The 16,748-nt window shown below is 34.4% G+C and overlaps 1 protein-coding gene across 9 annotated transcripts in view; it reads right to left on the bottom strand.

Annotated features, from left to right (window-relative positions):
• The window catches only part of LOC145279766 (regulator of G-protein signaling 17-like), a 644,014-nt gene that overhangs the window by 85,098 nt on the left and 542,168 nt on the right, over positions 1-16,748 (bottom strand). The gene's annotated exons all lie outside the window — the stretch shown is intronic.

Genomic DNA, 16,748 nt, shown 5'->3' on the forward strand with positions numbered 1-16,748 from the left:
TTATTAAATATTAATAAATGAGGAACAATTTCAATCCAAATTTATTTAATATTACGCTTGTAATCTTAATTTGTTTGAAATGTGGACAGATGTTAAGATAATCGCGAAAAAAAAACATGCAGTCTTTGTATAAATGAAAAAGAAGTAATGGCGATTATTTCAGCATATGTACATACACATTTCTAGCATATTCCTAAGACTACAAGCACAATACTAAATAGATTTTAAGTCAAAATAGTTCTTCATTTATAATATTTAACAAAAAAAAAAACAAGATAAAACAATATTTATTGCCTGTACACATTTTCTCATCAAATTAAATTCCAGTCACTAAACTTCAGTTTTAGCTTTAGTCTTTACTTCTCCAGGAATGCACTCTTAATCTGACTCGATAATCTTTGATGTCTGATATGGACTCAAATTGATCAAACATTCACTCAATAGACAATTTCTAAAAGTGACATCAAAGCTATCCAATATTTGTTTCAATTTTTAAGTGAGAGATCATGCTAAGCAGCCATACAATAGAAAAAGGGTAACAGTTGCCTGAAGGAGGCTTCACTTTATGTTGTTTGGAAGTCCAGATATCCACATGAAAGATGACTTGTTGATGGTCACCCAGGCTTTAACAATGTGTACATTTCTATTACTTTTGCAAATACATATTTTACTACTCAAATAAATAATCTTTCACACAATTGACATGTTTAGAGATGTGGTTTGACACTGGTTAATCATGTTGTATAGCGAGAGAGAACGTCTTGTGTGGCAAGAAATGGAAGCCTAGAGCAGTCTCTTTCCATGACGAACCTTTAGAGAGGGCAGACATCTTGAGAACTTGTAAGGCACCCCTCCTACCTGGTTAGGAGTTCAAGTATGGCTCATGTACTGTTTTTTCTGGCCATGGATAAATAAAAGAATTGAATTATGAAATTGTACTGTGCAGTATTTATAACAATGTTTGGCCAGGATCATGTGATAGGACATTTAAAAAAATAGTAGGCAGATGCATGTAGGACAGTTCTAGGTGATGTAAGAATTTTAAAATTATAAATTAAAAAAATATCAAGAAAAATATCAAGAAAAACATCAAGGAGAATAATAAAACTCTTCTCGGAATTCTTAAAGTTTCCGTTATCCATTGATATTTTCTCAAGATATCTATTAGATTCACAGAAACAAAATGGAAGAAATACCGATAACCTATGGTATATCAATTAAAACGGTAAAAATCTTGCAGTGCTCGACAAATACATCAGGTACAAACTCCAGATGGCGATACAAATTTATTTTAACATTGTTACAACAATTTAAAGTGACACTTTAGCAAGATACCGAGACATGATAAAAGTAAGTAGACACCACAGCAAAAATAATTCAGACATGTTTACAGTTTGAAATGTTGTTTGTCATTTTCTTGTGTGGAACTCCTTCTTGAATGTGGCGCATACTCTCTTTCTCCTTCCACTATACATGGTCAAAAATTTGGTCAGAATGACGTTCAGCCATGTTGAGATCTTATTGTAGAGTATCCAATCACCTTTGTTTCAGCCATCTTCCTGGCCTTTTCCCAGGGGTCTATCACAGATCAAAATTTCACAATGGTGCCATTCTTTGTATGAATTACATGTCTGCACCAGTGCAGATAATTTTCTTTCATTTTGTCTGAAATCAGCATAACTTCAAACCTGGTTGAATCTGGTTAGTGCAACATTTTTGTCTCCATGACCAGCAGTCTTATTTCTGCTTCCTTTATACATGGCCAGCACTTACAAAGCAGCAAGGTAATTCCATATCATATTATCCAGAAATTTAGGAGTTTGATACTCATGTTAGATTTTGTTGTAACTTGCACCACAGATGGACATCATAAGATCTAAGAAATCTTGAAAATTTACTGCATGTAACTCCAAGCGGTTGCTGATTCAGAGCATTATCCATTTTGCATAGATCGATAGACATCACTCAGATGATATTTTGGTAATTACATTTTCTTGAACACTTTCAGTTTGGAACATGATGTAACCTTAAATTCACTTGAGTAAGTTTTTTGACACATGGAATCTAAATATAGTATCAGATTTGCACAGAAACAAAGCCTTATATTGCATACCAAAACCAGTTGCTTCCCAATAGAGTATTTCTGAGCCCTTGGAAAAAAGGACAACTTTGAATAGGTACTGTTAGTGAACAAAAGAAGAACATTTTACCATTTTGGGTTCAGAGGTACTCTTCATAGTGTCTATATAAATGTCCAAAAGAAAAAACCTGGTATCATCTGAGCCACAACATTATTTTTCCCATATTGGGGTGCATGTAAAAATTTTTTAAATCTGATAAAATCAAATAAAAGGCTTCATTTCTGGCTAAATCTGATGCCATTTTTGGATTCCTTGAATCAAAAAAACTTACTTGAGTGAATTTTCCGGGTAACATCATGTTTCAAACTGAAAATATTCAAGAAAATGTAATTATTAAAATATTGGTCAGGTGACATCTCGGGTAGTTTATGCAAAACAGAAAATGCTCTAAATTGGTACTGCTTGGAATTACATGTAGTAAATTTTCAGGATTTCTTATTTCTTAGTTTTATAATCATCTCTGGTGCAAGTTACAACAAAATCTGAAGACATGGGTGTCAAAGTCTGGGTGGTTTGACATGGAATTACCCAGCAGTAGAAGTTTCAAATAACAATAATTAATACAAATTAACAGTTTTTGTCATTCAGATATCAATGCAACTATCACATGTCACGAGTTAAGTACAAGATAGATCAAAAAGACATTTGAATTATCAGTTTCAGTAGAATCAAATTGTAGGTTAATCTGAAGGTGGGTTTAATCCGTGTCAATTTACCAGGGATCCTACTTTTCACTGTTCATCAAGTAATAGTCCAATTCATTAGCAAGTGAAAATAATCCAAGTATATCAACTAGGTCGATCAGGACCGTCTATCAGCAACCATTATCAATGATAGTAAGGTATTTAATTCTCTCATGTCTATATTTTTGTGACTTACTAGGATTAGATTCTCAAAACTTTTCTTGAAATCATTAAAGACATGGATATCGTTTTTTTTTATCGTTTTGTTACATTTTATCACTGGGGTTAAACAAAACTTGTTTTTTTTACAAAGCTGCAAACATTCAGCTGAATGTATCAGTTTTAATGTTATTAACTCAGTGTTATAAAAATTCTCCAAATTTCAATTTCAGTCTCCAAAATGGTTTTCTCATCATTAAACAATTACAGTTATGGAGTGAAAGTGTTTGATTCAAGAGAACTGTTCACACAGGGTACTACTACTTCTACTACTACAGAATATGCCCGTCTTTCACAAGAAATATACTTACGCAATAGGGTATAAACACATGAATATATAAACAAAACAAAATGGAAAATTTCAGAAAAAATTAAAAAAAAAAAAAAACAGATAAAGAGAGAAACTGAATTAAATTTGTAGATTCTCAAAGCGTATGTCTGGAAGTTTATAAGTACCCTATGTCTCTGAAGTTATGTCTACTGGAAAAAAATACAGTCATTTTTTACGATTTGTTAAAAAACAGAAATTTTTTTTTACAAATCGTGCAAATTTCCTGTGAAATAAAATGTGACATATCACTAGTGAAGTTCATGTATTAAAAAATGTGAAATACAGTTTTGACTTATTATAACACCTCCTCCCTCTTCTTTTTTGTACTTACTCGTCCAAACAAGCCAGGTTTTAATTACTGCACTTATATTTGAGTAAGTTGATCTGAAGATATCTTTATATAAAATTATCAATAGTTTTGAAATAATGTAGGTTTAAAATTTATCTCGTCATTTTTATCCTGAATATTCTTAGTATAGGCATTATGTATGCACTCACACACATTATATAATAGACGCATGTGTGTATACAGAATTGAGCCAAATTATTTTAAAAATCCAAGTTTTTTTTATTTTTTAATTTTTCCCAAAAGAGTTTCATTTACATTTCTCACAGCATTAGTTTTGATAACTTTTTTCTTAATGATTTTATTTAAAATTTGAACTTTAGTTCAAATTTTAAATAAAATCATTAAGAAAAAAAAGTTATCTTTTTCTCAGTATCCATTTCAATCTTTTTTTTAAAAAAAACAATACAGAAATAAATTAGTGAAAAAATGTGTTTATATTTTGAAAATATTAAAACATTTGACAATAAAAATTTTTAAAATTACTGACTTTTATTCAGAAATAAATATAAGAAAAAAAAAAAAAAAAAAACAGCAAATCTTATCAAACTGCATAAAGACCTAAAAGTTTCCAAAAATCACAGAAAACGAGAAATTATTGGCAAAGTGTCTTGAACTAGTAAATTTAGTTTTGGTAATAAAACACAAATACACAGAATTGAAAAGAAAAATGTTTTAAATGTCTATGATATAACTAATTGGAATAATCAGAGATGATGTTAATTGTTTGAACTTTTGATCTTCGGGTAACAATCAAAAAAAATAAAATGAAAAAGTATGTTTGCATTGTTTTGGTTACTCTGACAATTATTCTAATCTTGGGTGTTATTGGAACAACGTTTCGATCGTTGTAACCTACGACATTCCTTGGGTATTAAATCCATGTTTCCTCTTCTCTACGAAGGAAAAGAGGGGTTGTCTTTTATCAGTAAGTTCAGTATAACAAGAGTCTGCATTGCAAATATAGTTTCAAAAGTTCAAAGAACAATAAAGTAAAAAACTGGACGTGACGAATTTATTTTTTTGACTTTAAGAATTTTTCATTGAAATCAAACTGTGACATGTTCAGACATCCTTCTTGCATAACGACAAATATTAAGTCACTTTACGTCATCGTCGTGTGCATCCTGTCAAAAATGACTGGGGGAAAAACAATGATTAACCAGTGTTCACATTCGCTATTTATCTAAATATATTACTAAAGTATTCATATCAAATCACAGAATTAGGTTAGTGATTTTACTTTTCGTTTACAATTCATTATCATTTTCTGATGACCTAAAGAAATATTGAAAAAAACAAAAAACAACAACAAAAAACCCCTGATTTTTTATTATAGAGAGGACGATTTCTTTTTAGATTCCTTTCAGGCGATTGAGTAATTATGAGCAGGTTGTCCGACTTGTTCCTATTTACAATGCCTCCCCACGGGACAGAGTTAGACACCAGGGTCGTTTTTTAACGTGGAGAAAAGGAATAAAAATAAAAATTGTCTCAGTTGTGAAGGATTTCTCCTCCACTGACAGAGAACAAGAAATTGAAGTGCAGCATCTGAAGAACAGATACTACACTGTGATCTTGTCCCAAAGGTTGTCCGACTTGTTACTTGGTTTCTCACTTCCCCTTACTATTTGGAATTGTTTTGCTCAATAGCTAGAATAAGGCATGTGTTTTACTTGTTAACATTTGCATAAAGGATGAAAGTACACAAACACATGCACACATAGTGTTTTTTAGAAGCAGCGAACTTTAAATTGACAACACTATTTTCTTTAATTGTAAACTTGGCAGCTATCGGTTATTTTGAGTTCATCTTGACTTGGCAATGCATCATAAACAGACCGACACCCAAGCAGCGTTTGCAAATTGTGTAAATTTATTTTGAAAATCATATTGAAGCATTTGATGAACGAATAAGTTAATGGAATAGACCTGTCATCTTGTTCATACAATTTATTTATTTTTTTATTTTTTACATGGTAGTCACCACTTATCAGGGACTGGAAGCCACTCAAGGATAAGGATTATTAGGTGTACAGTAATCAATGGAATAATATCGTAGTAATCGTTAGTAATGGTGATTTGATAAAGTGTCTTACTTAAGGGGGCGGTTTATCAGGAATTTGTTTATGTTGGACTTGAAGACATCCAGGTTGTAGTCAGGTGGGAAACAGGCAAACGGAACAGTTCCACATGCGTGCACTTCTAAGAAAGAAGCTTTGTTCATGGAATCTACATTTTGATTTAGGCACAGATAAAGATTGGGGAAAATTACTGACAGTGGTTTCAGCTAGACGGGTGTTTTTCGTGAAAGATTGGTGGGGGGGGGCAGAAATTAGAGCTCAGACAAGCATTTGCTATGGAAATAACGATAAAACAAAGACAGGCTTGCAAAGTCTCTTCTGTGGGAGAGAGGTTGCAGGGAAGAAAAAGTGCATCCCCACTAGGCCACAAAGTCTATTTTATACTCTGTCAAGGCAGGATAGGCTGTTTTTAGCAGCTCCTGGCCAGATGTGGCAGCAGTATTCCATCCTTGGGCGTACTTGGCTTTTATATAGATAGAGAATTGCATCAGCAGTGGGATATCTTCTGGAATGGTAGAAGGATCCTACCATTTTTCCAGCGACCTTAGCAACAGACTTGATGTACGTGTTCGATTTCAGGTCAGGAGAAAAGGTCAATCCCAGAAGCTCCCCTACATGAGTGCTATCCATTTCAACTGATGCCAGATGGGGATCAGAGCGTTGATGATGTAAAGATAGGAGCTTGGTTTTAGATGCATTAAAAGTAACCAGCCACCTCTTCCTCCACTGTACCATGCGCTCTAGATTAGAGAGAGAATCAGAGAGAACTTTGTTATTTACAGCCTTTGATATGTTGCCATAGATGGTTGTGTCATCAGCATAGATGTCAACGAATGATTAAGTATGTGTTTTGGGAGATCATTGATGTAGATCAGGAAGAGAGTTGGGCCCAGGATGGACCCTTGAGGGACTACAGCATTAATACTGTGGGCCTCTGATTTCTGCCCATCAACCACTACTCTTATGAGCCTACCAGAGAGAAATGATTTAATGATTGAGAAAACATTTCCAGTTATACTGTAGCTGGAAATCTTGTGAAGTAGGCCTTTATGCCATATCTTGTCGAAGGCCTTTGATATGTCAAGAGCAATTGCCCTAGAAAGGAAGCCTTTGTCAAGAGATTCGCTAATCCTATGAGATATAACCGTTAGCACATCTGCTGTAGATCTGGCAAAACGGAAACCATATTGCATGTCACTAAGAAGTTTATTTCTGCTGAGGTGGTTGACTACTTCTCTATTTAATATGGATTCCAGCAGCTTACTCATAACACACAGGAGACTTATTGGTCTGTACTGAGAGGGAGATGACTTATCACCTGAATTCTTAAATACAGGGCATACTGATGAGGTTTTCTAGGGTGTTGGGAAGCACTTTTCCTTAAGGCAACGCTTAAAGAGTTTTTTAAATATGGGGGCAAGTTCTGGTTGAAGCTTTTTCAACACTATAATTGGAATGCCGTCAGGGCCAGTTGCTTTACTGGAATCAAGGTTCTTTATTGGCGACCTCATGCACAGATATTTGTATGTTGCATAGCGTGTTATCTGTTATAGGAGGAAATACAGGGAGTTGATGGCCTTCGTCGCATAGGGTAGAATAAGCTGCAAAGTTCTTGGCAAATAGTTTGGCCTTGTCCGATGCTGACGAGATGACCTCAGGTCCATTGATGATGGTTGGGATAAAACGCACGCTTCTGTTCAGGATCCTGTTTGTTATTTGCTAAAACTGGCGGGAATCAAGCCGCTGCTCAGCTACTTTGGATTTAACAGACTCAGCATATAGCTCTCTTGCAATTTTTATTATTCTTTTACAGTGGTTGCTGGCAGTCCTGAAAGCAGCTTTAGTCTCCATACATCTATTACGTTGGAAGCAGTGGAAAAAGTGATTTCTGTGCGCAATGGCAACAGCACATTCTGGGGAGAACCACGGCTGGCTGTTAGGTTTTTGTTGGAATTTTTTTGAGGGTATGAATCAGTCTATGCCTACAATTAATCATACGGTCAGGTCTGATACTATAGAGGACACATCCTTTTTAAACATGGAATGCAGAGGTAGATCAGATATAAATGTACGAAAGCTATTCCAGTCAGCCATAGTATCGATATACAGTACGGTGGAGAGGTACGCCTGAAGACTTATTACATTTCATTTTTATTTTAACAGATACAACCGAGTGGTCAGACGATCCCAGAGGAGATAGAACGGAACATGAACATAGCTCAGGGGAAGTTGTGAGAAAAAGGTCTCGAAGGCTTACATACTGACCGGTAGTATCAGGCACACGGGTGGGTTCGTGAACAATCTAGGTGAGGCAATGGCGAAATCATGACAGAACCTCCCCTCATCATCTGTCTTGTTCGAGTGGGTCAGCCATTCCACATTGTGGACATTGAAGTCACCACAAATGTGAATGTTAGCCGAAGGATGAGCAGACAGGATGTGGTCAATTTTCTCAGATATACTCTTAAAGATAGTAACTCCGCTGTTGTGGGGGCGATAGAGGGCAAATATAAATGCGGTAGTGTAAGCAAGTGCAACTCAGAAGCACATATAAGGTAAATTAGGGTCTTCTCTGGAGATATCCCTACCACATGGAAAGCTATCTTTAATATAGGCACATATTCCATGCCCATGGCGATCTTGGGGGTCAGATTTAGATGTTAAGTTAGCGTATCCTTTAATTATGAACTCATCTAGAGAAGTGGTTGGCCCTATGCCAGTTTCGCTTAGGAAGAGTATGTCTGGTTTTGTCTCCTGTAATTGGGTTTCAACCTCTGGAAGGTTGGAACGTAGATCCTTGATGTTGGAGAAGGAGACAGGCTAGTAGGGGTCTACGTTGGAGGATGGGTTTCTAAGTTTATTCATGTTTTTTTTCTCAAGATATTCCATGTTGAGATTTTGGGATTTGTGGAACAGGTCGACAGACTTGGTTAGAGCAGGAAAAAGAGTAAAAGTAAGAGAGAAATAGCCAGCAATTTTTTTTTGTAGCACATGATAAGGTAAAGCTGTAACAATTACTCACTAGTATGGCATCAAGAGGCCCCACCAGAAACTACTGCATGGTCCAGAATCCATTCACCAAATGGCAATACAGCTGCCCAGTACTTTGCACCTGCTGATAGGACAGCCTCCTTAGTGGTTAATCCAAGGTTCGGGTACCTGATTATCAGGCGGGTAACGTCAGCCCAGATGAAATGTTTACCTCCAGTACCCTTACGAGTGACATGGCCATAAAGATAAACATAGAAACAGAAAATTTCCGACATCTCAGGCTACTGTTTACGAAATACTGCCGACCTGGAAAGCAGTTTTTCTTCACCCTTTGTCAGAAAAATCACTCGTCGGAAATGAGAACTGAGGGACAAATAAGGAGAAACGAGTGTTACTGGAGCTGCCGATAACACATTTACAGTGTATTATCTACTCTCCATTAAAAAGAAAAAAAAAGTACGAGGGACTTATTAATATTTACTTAATATAAGTCTGTTGCTCCATTTCCAATTCAGGACAATATTTTAAAATAGTCTCCTCTCCTATATTAATGCCTGGATTTGTAATGTGATACACAAGGGGTTATGTATCGGATATGAATAATAATAATAATAATAAAATTTTAACCTTAGAAGCTGGCATTCTTCTTTGTTTGTTGCTGGACAGAACTAAGCTGGAATTGGCTTCGTTCACATCACTTAAACTTGTAAGCCCAAACTCATTCTCCGTTTGTCAGAAAATCACTCATTGAAAAACTGAGGGACAAATAAGGAGAAGCAAGAGTAACGAGAGCTGCCGATAATGCATCCACAATGCATTGTCTTCTCTCCATTAAAAAAACAAAACAAAGAAAACAATAAGGTTCAAAGGACTTATAAAAATTTATAGTATCAGTCCGTAGCTCTAATTCGAAAGTAAAGATATTTGAGGATAAATCCCCCTCCCATATTTACTTATATTAAACAAGATATAATAAAATAAATAAATATAATAGAAAGAGTTTAGCACAAAAAAAAATAACGGTAGGAAATTGTCTCAATGTTGAAACATTTTCCCAACATGGACTCTGAAAAAGGGCACCTTATATAGGCGGCATTGAATATAGTGTTCAATTTGGTCAGTAGGAAAGTAAAAAAGAATAAGGTATATATACATTAGAATATTCGCCTGACTCGCTTCTGTAAAGGGAACCTTAACTTTTTCTCTCATCTCATGCTTTCCAAGACGCTGTCTTCAATACTGAAGGTTTCCATTTCTATAGACACATGCTTCAGGGTGTATGTGCTCATGCTGGGAGGGAGAGGGAGAGAAAGAGAGTGAGAGTAAGAAACAAGGAAGTGGGAGAGGACCGGGGTGACTCTTAATTTAACTCCATTAGATTATTTTCTTTGAGGATATGTAAAACTCCCATACCTACACTTATTATTATAAATACAAAACATTAATCTTTGGAATAAATTACATATTTGTATAATAATTTTTTTAGTGATTTATTTAATTTGAAGTTCGCCACTTCTAAAATAAAAAAAACACCCTTTATATATACAAATACACATTGATCTTTATTATAGAGTGGAATATAGAAGTATTATTATTCTAAAATAGAAGTAAATATACATTATTCTGCCATTTAATTTACATATGTGTTCATGGTGTGTACAGACACGTATGTAAATTAAATGGCTACAATGAAAAAAAATCGCTTTCTCTTATTGCACAGAAACATTAAGAAATATTAGAGAATGGTTAACTCAACATAAAGTGAGAGGAGTAAGAGAAATATATAAAGATGAACCACTTTTTCAATTAAGTGTACTTTGTGTTATTAAAGTATATAGGAAAATAGTCTTAAGGAAACAAACATTGATGAACTCAGATTTAATATATATATTGATATTTAATATTTTGATTGCAGAAATCACTCCTCTGAACCAAAGTACCATAGGTTTGCAAAACAGATGCCACATACAAATTTATTATGTTTAGACTATTATCCGCTATCTTATGTAACCTTAGAACGACATTTTAGACACAGTTGTTATAAAATTCTACATTTCATCCTAGGAGCAACACCATCACAATCGCAACTATCTTTATAGAAAGTAGTTCCTATTTTTCCCTCTAAATATCAAGTCCTCCTACCAACCCTAGTCAACAACGGGAGGAAATATACACATTCTACAGATATTGTGCTTGCACCCTTCGTAACTGGATCATAAACTCATAGACATAACGTAATCTTTCCATTTCCCGATTCAAAAATAATAAAGTCTACCCAGACTGGTTCTGCTCATTCTGATTGGCTGAATTCTGATCATTCTTATATTATGGATTAACAGTATTCGCATGATAAACAAATGCTAATGTACCATTCAAATATGGCACCGCAATGATACCTATTGAGTAAATTGCTGCATTCGTTCTCTTACATTACATATGGCGTAAACAAAATCCACGCAAGTTTTTATTTTCTTCTGTTTTTCTCTCTCCCTCTGTATATATTCTTCCCAACTTTCTCTCACTAGCTCACTTTTTACATTTCTTTTTTATACCAAAGAAAAAAAACATTACACGGTAATGCCGAAGAAAAAACATTTAACAGCATCAACATTATCTACAACAGTTTTTATTTCCTCTCTTTCTTTCTCGCTTTGCACATTTTTTTTATTTTTGGTACAAAAACATTTTATGGTATAAACACTAAATCAACAGTTTTTATTTCCTCTCTCTTGCTTTTTACATTTCTTTTTCTGCCGAAATAAAAATGCAAACATTTGATGGCATCAATATTATCTACAACAATTTATTTCCTCTCTCTAGATTGTCATGAAACAACAACTATAGATGAGTATAACAGTCCGCAAATAAATAAATACAGAAACTATTTTCTGTATTAATTGACTCACGGATATTTTTCTATAATGAAAAAAAAAAAAAAAACACGGTTCGCTACACTAATTTCTTCTTTAAAAAATGGATTTTGTCTTTTTTTGGATGGAGAGGGTCCATTTACACAAACTGAGCCACAACAATGCGCGGCCAGGTACGGTTAGTAATATATAAATCCAGAAACAAAAGTCCAAGAAGTAAAAAAACAAAAAAGCACTGCTATCAAAAATGCAAATAACTTTTACTGCAAAGACATTTTGCGATTGATTACAACAAAGTCATAGCGAATTAATAATTCCGGTAAAAGTACAGAATATTTAACATTCAAGACTTTGTAAATAAAATTAAAAAAAAAAAAAAACATGTTCTACCCAAGCGACCTTGTTTAAACATGAGAAACTCATTTGTAAAGAATGTTTTGTTTTTCAAAAACATCTTATAACTCCTGTTCACATGATAAAACTAGGTAAATGCCATAATTTCTTAAGTGTTAACTATTCTATACTTTTTACCTTATTCTCTTCTCATAGACCAAAACTAGAGCACAAACGTCTTTTTCGGAGCAGTTTTCTTCTGCTTTGCTGCAGGATGCCGCCACCACAACTGCAACCCACAAAATCATTAACAAATTCAAAATCTTTTATGCAATCAAACCATATTATGTACAAATAATCCTTAATTTATGAATGACTTGTTCACCGATTTTCAGTTTTGAATGTCCAACAGTTTTTGTTTTAGCACTGTCCAATGATGAGTGCACCTGGATACAACGTACAAAAATTGTCACGAACTTCAATAGACAACTCTGTTGGCACTTTCCTAATTTTGATAGTGATGGCTCTCTTCAATTCAGGAATTGTTTAGAGATTATGTTTGAAAGAATCCCACAATTAAAAATAGGCAGGAAGGGAGTAAGGTCCAATGTGTGTGAAACCTATTTAGGATCACATCTCCTACTGATGAGACGATCACCCCCCCCCTCACCGTTCTATATCATCAAAGAAAAAAAATCTCTCCAATTCTCTCTCCTCTGATCTTGGGCACGTGGTACAATGGGGAAAGGAGTGGCTGGTTACTTTTAATGCATCTAAAATCAAGCTTCTCTTTTTACATCATCAACGTTCTGAGCCCCATCTGGCATCAATTGAAATGAATGGCTCTCGTCTTGGGGAGGCCTCAAGTTTTGACAAGCTTTTGGGCTTGATCTTTACTCCTGATCTTAAATGGAACACGTACATTAAATCTGTTGCCAAGGCCGCTGGAAAAATGGTGGGATCCTTCTATCGATCCAGTAAATATCTCACTGTTAATGCAATTCTCTATCTATATAAGAGCCAGGTACGTCCAAGGATGGAGTACTGTTGCCACATATGGGCAGGAGCTGCTAGAAAGGACTTGTCCTACCTTGATAGAGTTTAAAATAGACTTCGTAGCCTCGTAAATGTCCTTTTCTCTTCGCTGCAACCTCTATCTCATAGAAGAGATGTTGTGAGTTTGCTTTAACGTTATTTTTATAGAAAGTGTTTGACTGAGTTTCAATCTATGGTACCCCCTCACCAAACTTTCACAAGAAACACTCGTCTAGCTAAAAACACTATCAATAATTCACTCCACTCTTTATCTGTGCCTTAACCTAAACGTAGATTCCATGAACAAAGCTTCTTTCTTAGAACTGCATGCCTGTAGAATTGTCTTTCGTTGTCCTGCTTTCCAGCTGACTACAATATGGTTGTCTTCAAGTCCAACATAAACAAGTTCTTGATGAGCCGTTCCACTTGTTAACAAATTTACCGAATTTCCATTACTAACGATTACTATCTTGTCCAATTGACTACTGTACACTCTTAACCCTTATCCTCGAGTGGTCCCTGGGCCTGGATAAGTGGTTATGCCTATGTAAAAAAAAAAAAAAAAGGTTGAGTGGAATAAATTTAGTCTGATGCAACAACGATTACATCTTTTAAATATGATGCCACATTAAATTGTATTTTTAATTTTATTTTAAAGCTGATTAAAATCAATGAGCTAAAGCAGTTACTCATTTGTAAAGATATTTTAGCTAGTTCATTTGGGGATTAACAAGAAGACCCGGCGTTGGTTGGGACTGAATTAAGATACTTTTTCACTATACTCACAGCACCATAATTACTTTGTTTTACTGTTTCCCATATTGTCCCCTTCAAATTTTTGAATTAGTGCCTTATACATTTGGTTTAAATTTTATTAAAATCAGGTATACGTATTTGGAGTTTCTAGGAGGTTCTGCATCCATAGCCCCCTAAGAGGGGACACACAAAGATTTGGCATGTATAAATTTGGAACTACTTCTATTAACTTCTTCGGAGAACTTTATATATACGATTTAACTTTCAACAAAATAGGACATATTTAATATTTTAAATGAAGTTATGTCGCAATTTCTTCCTTAGAAGGGGGCTTAGAGATTTGGGACCACTTCCGTTGTCTTCCACGGAAATCTTTACATAGCAATACATTTTTAGTTTTTAGGTAAATTCTCTAATCTTTCTATCAGGACCACACACAGACATTTATATCTATAGAGAATTTTAATTTCTTTAGTCTTTTTTAACTACTAATGCAAAATCTAATATATAAACGGCTATATGTCTGTCTGTCTGTCTGTCTTCATATTTTCAAACTCTATCTCCTCCGAAACTAAAAGTTGCAGAGCAGTACTAGAGGACTCAAATGATTGGATTCTTTACAGGCCGTTCTTTTATGGGTCTTTAGCCAGTTAAAATTGTTTTTAAGGGGTCCAAATTGAAAAAAGAAATCGTCAAACATTTTGTACATTTATTCATTTTTAATCAGTTTATATGCGTGTCACTTTGGTACAATAACGTCACCAGCTTTGAGTGCTACAGTTTTCGTTTCAATTCCAGCTGATGGCACCTAAATACATTTTTTTTTTTTTAACTTTTAAAATCACAACTCTATAATAATATATACAAAATATGGACAAATCAGAATATCACATTTAAGTATATTTTATGCCCAGGCAAAGCCAGGACCCACCCCTCTCCACTAGTTTACTTTTAATTTTTTTTTTTTCTTAACTAATGAGTTAACATTTATCAAGGCCCAAGGGGGTCACTTGAGGATAAGGGTTAAAGAAATTATCAGTTAGATGATAAACACCATCACGAGAGGATTGGAATCAAATTGGCAAGATAAGCAGAATATTACTCAAGAGGAATTTATTATCCAAGAGGACAACTCAAGTATTTGTTTACATCACACTTGAAGATGACTGGTTTAGTCGGTTGGGAAGTAGCTCCATAGTATTTTGTCATATAAATGAGATGCTCTAGGAAAGACACTTTATTTATGGAAGTTCCTACTTCTCTTTGTATGGATAAACATGTTTTACTTTTTGTAACCTGCTTGATTCTATTGTTATCATTGCTTTCCCTGGTCCCTTATTTTTTTTTTTTTTGTTTCTTTTAATGAAGCACTCAGAGTAGTGACCATGCAGAGGTTGTCAACATTCATGTGAAAGTGGTTCTATAGATCTGACAAGATTCAAACATGATATGCCGAGTTGTCATTCTGCACCGATTCCACTTCATCATTGTCATCTCCTACTTTTACTAATATAGTTAAACTTCTCATATTTGGTTGTATTGTTTTATGGCATATCAACTCTTTTTGGATTATTTAATGCTGAATCCAGTTATTTTGGAAATAGTATTTATGTTGCATCCAGTTATTTTGTAGGAGATTTTTCATTCAAGCTCTTCGTATCTCCAATCACTAGTTTGTAGTGTTTGGTTTGGTTGTTTTATGGTGGATTTTATCATTTTTGTTCCCTGCCCTGCAGAACATGAATGATTTTTGCAATGGGAGAGGGAAAAGGGTTACAGTATCAATGTTTGGAATATTTTAAGTTAGGAAACCAGTCGGGAAGTGGAGGAGATAGAAAGAGGAAATGGGAAGGAGGAAAAGGTGGGTTGTTGTTTTTGGTTTTGATTTTGTAGAACATAGTTAAGTTTTGCAAAAGGAAGTAGGAAAACAAAAAGTATCAACATTAGGTGCATTTCATCTCGGGAAGTCAATATCTTCAGACGGCCTGATTTGATAGCACCAGCTTATATTTGGATTCTTAATGTACATTCTTGTAATATTAAGAAGGTACCATTTGTTTAACATTTGGTGAAAAATTGCGAACTGGAATGTAGTGATAAGAGCTGTAATAGAAGTTATTAAGTCATCAGTTTTATGGTCATTATGATTGTAATAATGCGCGTCTGGAGACAAATTGTCACCTTAAAATAAAATAAAAAATTTGAAAAGAAATTTGCAGAATGAAGGAATTGATTGACATTAGAAAAGGAGGAATCATCTTACAACTGCGATTAAAAACATGGAATTTATTTGTATCACGTAGAGAGTTCAATTGAAATATCTCAAGTATTATAGCATATGAAATAAGTGGTTTTTGTTGATTGCAAATAAAATGTTCTTTTGTCACATTCTGTGTTTTTGTGTTCCACATTACGAGTTGGTTTTGTTTACTAGAAAAACCTTAGGAAATAAATTTTTAATTTCATTTTGTGATCATTTTTGACATAAATTCTCATACTCAGACTCCTTCGACAAAAGCCAGTCATACAATATATTTATCAACTCATAAAATAGCTGGTACAATCCTTAAGAACAAAGTATTCAAATACAGGGGCAATGCTGATTTTGGGAAGCATTGATTTCAAAACCTTGCTGGACTGATTTTACCATAATACTAATCCATTAAAACACACTCAATCCACTTTCCATTTCTCTAAACAATCAAACAACAAGTATTAAACATAAATTGAACCTTTTTACTTTATGGAAATATTTACGTTTAACATCATGGCTACAACCTTGAATTTGTGAAATCATAATTAGCATTATATTTGTGCAAAATGAGACATATTGAAATATTAATGGAGACTACCCCTAGCAAGTGCAGTGTAAACAAATTGATGGTGTGTTATGCACAGAACTATATGTTGGCCGTGTAGTAGTCTGATGGCAGTGAAATTATCAAAATTTGTCTTGTGA

The sequence above is a fragment of the Euprymna scolopes genome, chromosome 7 (genome assembly GCF_053919585.1).
Source record: "Euprymna scolopes isolate OS-2025 chromosome 7, ASM5391958v1, whole genome shotgun sequence".
Lineage (NCBI taxonomy): Eukaryota > Metazoa > Mollusca > Cephalopoda > Sepiida > Sepiolidae > Euprymna > Euprymna scolopes.